The sequence below is a fragment of the Chelonia mydas genome, chromosome 19 (genome assembly GCF_015237465.2).
Source record: "Chelonia mydas isolate rCheMyd1 chromosome 19, rCheMyd1.pri.v2, whole genome shotgun sequence".
Classification (NCBI taxonomy): Eukaryota; Metazoa; Chordata; order Testudines; family Cheloniidae; genus Chelonia; species Chelonia mydas.
The window spans coordinates 4,594,546-4,604,283 of record NC_051259.2 but is presented as its reverse complement, the minus strand read 5'-3'; the positions used below and the strand labels follow the sequence as shown (position 1 = coordinate 4,604,283).

The 9,738-nt window shown below is 44.3% G+C and overlaps 1 protein-coding gene across 1 annotated transcript in view; it reads right to left on the bottom strand.

The window, feature by feature from the left end:
- CSMD2 (CUB and Sushi multiple domains 2) overlaps window positions 1-7,058 on the bottom strand; it is a 563,293-nt gene extending 556,235 nt beyond the window's left edge. The window contains exon 1 of the mRNA XM_037881906.2: window positions 6,045-7,058. The gene's annotated coding sequence lies outside the window, so the exon portion shown is untranslated. The remainder of the gene's footprint in view (window positions 1-6,044) is intronic.
- Window positions 7,059-9,738: the final 2,680 nt, after the last annotated feature.

The following is a 9,738-nucleotide window of genomic DNA, read 5'->3' as shown; positions in this document are numbered from 1 at the left end:
CTGGAGGTCAGACTCACTAGGTGATCATAATGGTTCCTTCTGGCCTTTAAAGAAAAAAAAAATAAAGGTAATAACGTCTTTCTTGCAAAGAGTTTACAACCTGCAATTATAAGGTCCTGCAACCGATAACGTAAGTGTCTGCCTGTGCACTAACTTCAGTAGGTCTTTACTTAGGGCTTGTCTACATAGGGAGTTATACTGGTATACTGGTTAAGTGTGAATACCAATAACTAAAGTTGGACTGGTATAACTCCCATGTGAACACTTTCCAGTATAAGTGCCATTTTTGATTTAGCTTATGTTGCTTTCATAGCAGTTTAAGTTAAACCAGAAAAAGCCGCTCTAGTCTAGGATAAGACTGTCCACACAGGGAGTCTAACTATAGAAATTAATTATACCAGTATAATTTCCTGGGTAGATAAGGCCTTAGATTGTAAACCTTACGGGGCAAGTACCTTCTTTTTGTTTTGTGTTTGTACAGCACCCACCCAATGGGGTCCTGGTCCATGAAAAAGTCTTCTAGGTGCTTCTGCAATACAAAGGATAAAATAATGGGGCTCTGTGCAGGCGCTGCATTCTGCTGAATGATGAGGGGAAATTGATGCAGAGAGGAAAAGGATTATCTGGAACATAACCACAGTGGAATGGGATATCAGATTAAGCCCACACTATGACGGCTGTGTAATTCCCAGGCAGAGTCTTGACCCATATTTGAGCTTTACGAGCTGCACATTTGGGAAGAGTAATACGTTCATTTCAAACAGAAGGAAGCTGATCTCTGCCATCACACCTCTGGGACAAGAGAGATAAGAACGGCCACACTGGGTCAGACCAAAGGTCCATCTAGCGCAGTATCCTGTCTACTGACAGCGGCCAATTCCAGGTGCCCCACAGGGAATGAACAGAACAGGTCATCATCAAGTGATCCATCCCGTTACCCATTCTCAGCTTCGGGCAAACAGAGGCCAGGGACGCCATCCCTGCCCATGCGTTTTCAAGACTTGTTCCCTGCAAGGTGGAGAGCACCCTACACCCATATTAAATTCAACGGGAGTTAAGGGTTTTCAGCCCCTCTCTTAGGGCCCAATCCAAAGCACTTTGGAAGATATTGGGCATCTCTACTTTGTCATCCAAAGTGCCTTGGACCAGCCCTGAACACCCTTGTTTTAACAGGCTTCGGATTGGGCGCAGAATGCTCAGTATCTTGCAGGATCGAGCTCCCAAATACAGATGGCAGTAACTTCTGGGTAGCCCACTCCACAAAGCCGAGTTTGGGAAATAAATTCAAACCTCCCTTCCCTGTACACCATGTAATGTGCTCCGTGGGATGTTTTTTTGCCCTGCAATATTTTACAGGCTTCAGATGAGTAAGGCGTAAGTGATTTCAGAGCTGCATCGTCCATACTGGCTACACTTGACATCTAATCTCACAGCAATCCTTCAGGTGACATTTCAAACATACTATTAACCTACGGTTTCTCTTTCTCCACACTGTGTCAGCATTTTATTTCAGGTTGTACAGATGATTGATTCTACTGATGACAATTTATGATAAGAAATCCATGCTACTGCAGGGGGAGGGGCGACACAAGCCAAACCACAGGCAAAGACTCTACCAGACACAATTCGGCCAACAATTAAGAACCTTCAGTGTTTTTGTGAAATATCAATGTCCCTCACTATGTATGGCTTGTGGGTAACGTGACAGCTTGATAATAGAACACAAGCTGAAATATTGTTAAAGGAATGCCAAGGCAGCAGGGGGGGGGAAATCAAAGCCATATGTTGCCCTAAAAACTCTCATTGGTGTCAGTGACAATTTCTATAGCACCTTTCATCCAGAAAGGCTTGGAGCACTTTACACATTGATATACAGGCTATATACAGGGATAATTTCACCCACTTTTGGAAGGAACATGGCAGCTGTTTAACTAGGCCCATTAACATTATACCACAGTTTAGGATAGGAAGGAAGAACCCATTTGATACTTCAAGGGCAATTTAGGTGAGAGGAATGCAGTTATTCCAATTGGAATTTAGCAAGGACACGAAGGTAACTGCCCTCACAGTACTCTTGAACAAGTGGACAAAACTTCTGATTTATCCCTCAACCAATAATCATGATTCATCAGTAATACAGTATTCAATTCCATGATCACATACTCTTTTTCCAACAGCATCCCAGCCTCAGCCAGGGCACAGGACGGATGGGACTCAATTCATGATTCAATATTTTGTTTTATCCTCATTGTTCAATGTATTTACTGCACAATATTCAAACCCTGCTCTGAAGACAAAATTAATCATTTCCTCATGGGCTTTTCAATAGCACTTATCACTGTAGTACCTGCCTGCTCAACAAACATTCATGAATTTATCTTCATAAAACCTCTTTATGCTGAGGGGGTGGAATTATCTCTGTTTTACAGATGGGGACCCACTAATTTTGGGTGCCCAATCTGAGCTCCCAGGACCTGATCTTTCAGAGTACTTAGCATTATATGGCACTTTATATGCTCAAAGCACACCGAGACATTGACTTCAGCTGCAGATGTGAGTGCTCAGATGCAAGGCAAACCCCAGGCTCTCAAGTCACACCCAGGAAACTATGAACACACAATTAGCAACCAACTCTGAAAAGTTTGCATGCCCAGCATCACCCAGGAACTCTATGGCAGAAGCAGGGATAGAATCTGATTCTCTAGGGCAGCAGTCAGCTGCGTAAACCATGAGATGGTCCTTCCTTTCCCTGCAATCCCTCTGCCGCATTCACTACACACCTTCCAACTTCTGGCAACAAATGAGGCAAGGGTCCTACACACAACAGCCTCCTTCACCACACACCCTTGATTCATCCCCAGTGCAGGTCCGTTCTGTGCAGTGAATGAGGTGGGCTCTCATGGCTCACAAAAAATAGTTTGTGATCATATAATTAGTCTGTATCGTAATCAACTGTGCAAGGGAGCAGAATTAAGGTTGTCCAGGCAAAAATGTTTATTTGTTTAAAAAAAAAAATTCCCAGCTAGCTCTATAATGAAATCTCAACACCACATAGAAGTGTTATTACCCCCACTTTGCAGATGGGGAAATGTAGGGTCAATAACTAACACACCTGTACCGTGCCTCAGTTTCCCAATGGGTAATAGTAGGATAAAAACACAAGCATGCCTTTGACAAAGCAACAAATAGAATCTAGACCATTAAAGTCCCAGGGTACTGCTATAACCACTGGACCATATTTTCTCCCACTTGGTGTTGCAATTTGAAAGGATTATTCCATATATGACAACTAGAGCAATTACGTTTTGATTACAGGATGGGAATAACTTGGGAAGTTCAGGAGATCTGGTTCCCATCACAATCAGGTGCTTATATCCAACAGTGGGCAGACAAAAAATATCATGAGATTTCTAACACTACCTAGTCCCACCCAAGTCAGAATATCCCTCTCATCCACTAGTCTAGCCAAAACTGAAAATGTGAGCAGAAAGTTTAAAATGGAACAAAATAAAAACCAGCGAAACCTTTTTTCCAAGCCGGAAAAAGGGTTCAGAATTTGGTTCGGTTCCATCTGAATTTACCCACCCTGAATTGTAGGGTTCTCGAGTCCTTAAAACCGCTGTGAGGTTTTTCTTCAATATTCCTAACACAATTAATGTAACAAGATGAAAGCATCATCAAGTCCTATTACATTTTTCTTCCTTAGTAAAGGACTGATGACAAACTAGGAATCAGAAGCTAGATTGAATTACATTTGCCACAGAAGAGTTCATTAAGTAATAGTATGTAATAAAAATCCTCATCTGTCAACTTGAAGGAGAGACAGTCTACTTAGGAAAGCTGCGGGTTGTTTTCTACAGCACTCTGTGGCATATAAACATTCAACTGAGGCATGGGGACAAAAGGGCACCAGACATGAAGGCTGGTCCAGCGATTAGAGCCTAGGAAATCTGGCTTTATGTCCCTGCTCTGCCAGACTTCCTGTGTGCCCTTTGGTGAGTCATTTAGGCCCAGATCCTCAAAGGTATTTATGTGCTTACCACTAATGGATTGTTTCAATGGGAGTTAGGTGCCTAAACACCTTTGAGGATCTGGGCCTTTGTCTTTCAGTACCTCAATTCCCCATCTGTAAAATGGGGATATTAGCACTGACCTACAGGGTGTTGTGAGGATAAATACATTTAAGGCTGAGAGGGGCTCAAATATTACAATAATTGATGCCATATAAGAACCTTGATAGAGTTAACGTCCTTTCCTCTCCAAGAGATCAAAGGGCCCTGATTATTACTAATATGATATGCACCTTTCATCCAACCATCTCATGGCCCAAACAAGAAGTCCCACAGTGCCCCCGCAAGGGAGGCAAGTATTCTTGCACCCACTTTTCTGAGCAGGAAAAATGAAATACAGAGATGAAGTGGGGACCGCAGAGTGAGTGGGGAATCCAGGAAGAGAACCCAGGAGGTCCCACACTCGGTGCCCTGCCCTGACAAGCCATATCTTCTCCTTTGCCGAAAGTCTAGTGTTCCCTACGCATCTGACACATTCAGCCCAGGAAGACAGCGATTATCCAAAGCCATGAATTTGGCTGTAGAGCCAAAGTTCAGGGCATTTAGCCTTCGGGTTCTGGGTCAGGGTACACGAAACCCAGCCCCACAGTAAATGTGATAGATTACGTATGCAACCGCACAGACTTTCCTTGCTGGGGAGAAAGTATTGTTTTGTTTCTCTCTTCCCCTTGCAGTGCCTAAAAACACAGTATAGTCTGAGAAGAGCCTGCTTATTAAACAAATGTCTGTTTAATTTACCTTTTTAAAAAAAAAATTACTGTTTGTGGCATAGGGATTTCTTTTTACGGAGGAATTCTCTAACCATGCTTTTTCCCCTTAATCCATCATCACGAGGTATTGTTCTTTAATAACTGTATAGGACTGTGGCCTCACCTCAGTGGTTTGCAGAATGTGTAAAAAGAAAAGGGGTAAAATCCTGGCCTTATTAAAGTCAAACGTCATTAACTCCCACCGACTTCAACAGGGTAGGATTTCACCCCATAAACCCTGTTGTGATGAGCTTCCAACCTGACTCCCTCAAAACATGCAAAACAAACTCCCTCTTTAAAACAAAACCCCACTCCCATAAAGGATAGCCCCCCACCCCCACCCCTTCCAGTGCCTTCACATCTTTCATAGTCCCTGCGCTAGAGCAATAGCCAGGTTAGGGAACCTAGTTCCAATATTGACTTGTCCTAACTATGTTTTTCCAAAGAGACCAAATCATGTTATAATCACATGAAGGCAATTGATCAATCATGCTAGAACACTGATCCTTTCCCAACCACATCATAACGGGATTCCTGCTCACAGTTTTAACTGTAGCACAGAGAAGGCCTAAAAGGCAATTCAACTCTGATATTCCACCACCAGCATCTATTCTCCAAACCCCTGGCTGCATTCTTTTTCAACAAAAGACAGCCACTTTCCTAAAGATAGGTTAGTCTCCAAGGAAGGGCTAATTACTTCTCTCCTTACCAGTCATCTTGATCTGTTACTCCCCGCTGTCTATTCTTAATACACGCTGAAGCTTCAGGAACCTTGGGAAGGTTTATGCAGCTTTTCAGAAGGCTGATGTGCAGAGACGGGCATACGAGTTACTGGAACGTAACGGGTTTGGGGAAAGCACTTTGCTTATGTTAGTTATTTGTTTCCTGTACCTCAGCTTACCTCTCTACAGGGGTACAGACCACAGTTTAGTCTTTTCAGGACTTCAATTTATCTCTCTCTCTATGTTATACACCGAGTTAAAACTCAGAGAGAACAAAAGTGACACTAAATCTCTTCATAAATATGTAACAGTTTACTTAGAACTCATGGAACAACTAAGACTCTTGTCAATAACAACATTTTAAAGATAAAATGTTCAGGGAGCTTCCCCAAGTTGTTGAGCTTATTATTACCACAAGCACAAATGCAACATAAAATGTACACTCTGTTGAAGGTTATGTCTCAAGGTTGCCCCCTTGGGGGCAAGGGAGGCACCTCACTTACCTCAGACATTTCCTGGGCAACTGCAGTCCTGTGGTCTGGTCCTGTGGCATAGCCCTCCCTCTGTTCCTCTTCCCAAGTCCTCTATGTAGGTATAAAACAGCCCCAACAAAATGGAAATGGCCCCACAGCCCCTGAGGGGCCAGACCCCTCCCTCACCCAAAGGAGGGGAAGCAGCCTTTCAGCAAGTCTCGGCTCCTGCCATCCTGCAGGGTTTAGGGCCAAGAATTAGTTCTGGGGACTGCAACAGATCAGCCCATCACCTCTCCAAAGGCAGGAGCTGACAGTGCACTCCAGCCATTCCTCAGCAAGTGGCCCTGGGCTGGGAGCTCTAGCTCTGTTTGCTTCAGAGAACCACCCACCACACCTGGGCTGAGTTCCTCTCCTTTCAGGGCCTGCCCCCAGGCCTGACAAGCCTACAGGTGCATCGGGTGGGGGCTGATTGTGACCACAGAAGTTCTTTAACCCTTTCTGGACTGATGTGTGTGTGTGGCAGGGGAGGTTATCTGCCCCACCATGGCATGTACATACAGAACTCCCTCCCCTTGGGCTCTTCTCTGGGAGGAATGACCCTTCTCAGAGTCTGTGGAATGGTGCCCAAGCCCTCTGCAGGGCATGCCAGCTCTTTAAGTTGGGGAATGACTGGTAGCCCCACCAGCTCCTTCAAACTCCCACTGAGTCTTTGCAACCTCAGTCTGCCATCTGCACAGCCTGAAGCAAATTCTAGTCCTCTTCCTCTCCAGTGGGTGAGGGAGCCTGCAGTGTAATCCAACAAAAATCCCAAAGCCCCTGGAACACAACCCTTACAACAGAACCTTCTGGTCCTCGTGCTGCTCCACTACTGAATACTCCAGTGGCTCCCACTCCCATTCTTCCTATTTATAAACTCCTCCCCCTCCTCTTGAGTCCCATTGGTCAGTGACTCCGAGTCCTGCCAGGCTGCTTGTCTACAATGGAAATCACCTAAGTAGCTTCAAACAGATAATGAACATGCCTAGTACTCCCCACATCCAATTTTTGGATGATTTCGGCTCATCTCGCAGAGTTTCGCCCTGCCTGGCTCTGCCGAGCCTCCAGGCAGAGTCCCCCAAAACAAAACTAAGAAACTATATATCCTCTCCAGTTTTTCCCCCATTTACACCACTAAATGCTGCAATACAAGCATGTGGGTTACAGTAGCAAATCCTCTTATCTCAAGGTTGGTAAACCTCATTCCAGACAGAAATGCCAGTCTGGATGAGAATGCTAACTCTGCTGTCTCTCTCCCCTTCTCTGTCTCCTTAAAAACATACTCAGGTAATTCTCTGAGGTTACATGACTTCATCCAAGAACCTCTCAAGATTAATGTTCCTCTTAGGTTTTTATCACTTCTAATTCATCACAGACGGAAGACAATTGAAATGGAAACTCTATAGCTGGAGTTGCAGAGAGACTCTGCCAATATCATCCCGCTGATAACTCTATAGCACACAGTTACCCCAAAGTACAATTCACCTTTTTTCCAGTCTTGTCCACCACCGCCACTATTAAGGAGTAAACGGTATGGCTGGTACCTGCATTGTGTTACAAGAGTTCTATATAAAGGAGTCGATCTGCATATGTACAAAGTTAATACAATGAGCACTACCTTCTGGCACATATGAGTTGCGTCACTGGTCACATGTTTGTAGGTTCAATAAAATTGTTATGCACTGCAAATCGTGTCCCAAGTCAAGCTCTTAACAGACCCTAGGCCAGCTGTAGTGTTAGCAGCTTTGCCCTCAACAGCCTTCTCCACTTTCAGATTTCCCATCGCTGTTACCACTGATGCAGTTTCACTTCTAAATATATATCTTCAGAATTTCTCCCCCTCTCTCACCATGCTGTGGTTCTGTTCTTCTGGCCATTGGATGAAATCAGAATTGTTCCACTATGTTGCATATGCCCTACACTGCTTTTACCTGATGGTGAGTTTCTATTAGCTCTTGTGATGGGGGTCCCTATGCTTTTTGGCCACCCAGAGGGTCTGAAATCTATCCTTGTTTCCTGTGTGTGGGTCAAAGTGGCCATGCAGTGCAGCATAGTGACAACTGAGAAGTCTGAAGTTTCCATAGATTTGTTGCAATGTTACTGCGGTGAGATAACCATCTACACCAATTGGTCTGAAGCAATTCCCCCCCCCGCACCCCGTCTCTCCTCACCTCTTCAATGACCTGTAGTTGCCCTGAATGGATCATGTAGCCACCACTGCAGACTTTGCAAAGTCAATGGTTAACCCCTCTGTCCAAAGCAAACTTTTTTTTTTAATTAGCTTGCACATCTCCTAAATCCCTTACACTTAAGAGAATATGGAGGGAGGGAGGGAAGGAGGGATTGATTGAATGGCTATTAATCAAAGGATGGGTTTTATTCTCGTGATGTCATAAAGTGCAGTAGCAGAGCTCAAGCAGTTTATTAAATTATTGGAATGCCAAGAAAAATAGATAGCTTTAATAACACATTTCTGCCTATCTGTTATATTTGTATATGTAGCTAAGAGGAGAAAATTAAAAAGTTCCCTACTGTATAAAAATGCAATTAAAAAAAATAAAACAAAACAGACTCATTGTCACTGATGCAGAATAAGGTTATGCCAGGCCAAAAAGTTTATACTGTTGTTGACATTAGATGCTACTGCAACGGGTGGAGAAAAACCTAAGATAAAAGCTTTTCTCTGTGTATCTAAAAGCATGAACCTCTATGCTTTGATCTAAAGGATTAAGTCGATTAATTTGGAGACAGTAGCAGACTCACAGATGTATTACACAGACTACCCACAAGAGGAAGACAAAAAGACACTTGGCGTGTTACGTTAATATCAGACACAATCATTGGTCCAGATTCTTTACCCCATTGTATCACCTTTGTGCTGCGTTGTTGGTGCACGGCCCCAGAAAGATGTCCTATCTGGTCAGCTGGGGATTCTAACAGTGGCCTGGAATCTGTGCAGAATAACACTGGCATAACTACTGGGTTAGGCAGCATGGTCAAATGAGGAGGGGACGTGGTCAGAACACCTCTCCTCTTTGCCAATATCCAGCTGATGTAGTGACGCTGCTCTGACTTGTTCCAGGACTTGAACCAGCCCTCCACTGTCCCCGGTGTGAGAGGGAATGCAGGAATGGCCCAAAGCCACCCAGCCCACTCCAAGGCCTGTTAGCCAGGAAAGCCCAGCAGGACAGGAATATTGTGTTTGTCAAGGCGATCAGCAGATTTTTGTAAAAATTGGTGTGTTACTGACAGCTCCTGGGAAGCGAGATCCTCTCTCGCCTCTCTTCCCCAGCCACGTTCTTATACTCTTTAGTTACCATCCACTTCTCACAAGCCTGGCATGTCAAGAAGCATCCCTTCCTTTAAACCCATATTTACCCCAATTCTGCTGTTACCTTATTTTTCTATTGTCATTATTTCCCCCCAGGAATGCAGTGTCATGGAATTACATTCTTAAGTATGTGCCCTGGAGCCATACCACCCCAGCTATGAATTCAGCACAGCCCACAAGTCAACTGGGGTGGAATCTACTTAGTGTTTGGATGGGAGACCTTCAAGGAAAACCCATGTGTGCAGTTGATGATTCAGTAGCTGACTTTCTTCCCTCTGGTTCGGGGATTCACTACGACAGTGCTAGAAGGCACAGCAAAAGCAACATCCATTATAATTGATAACCGGAGCAGCAAAG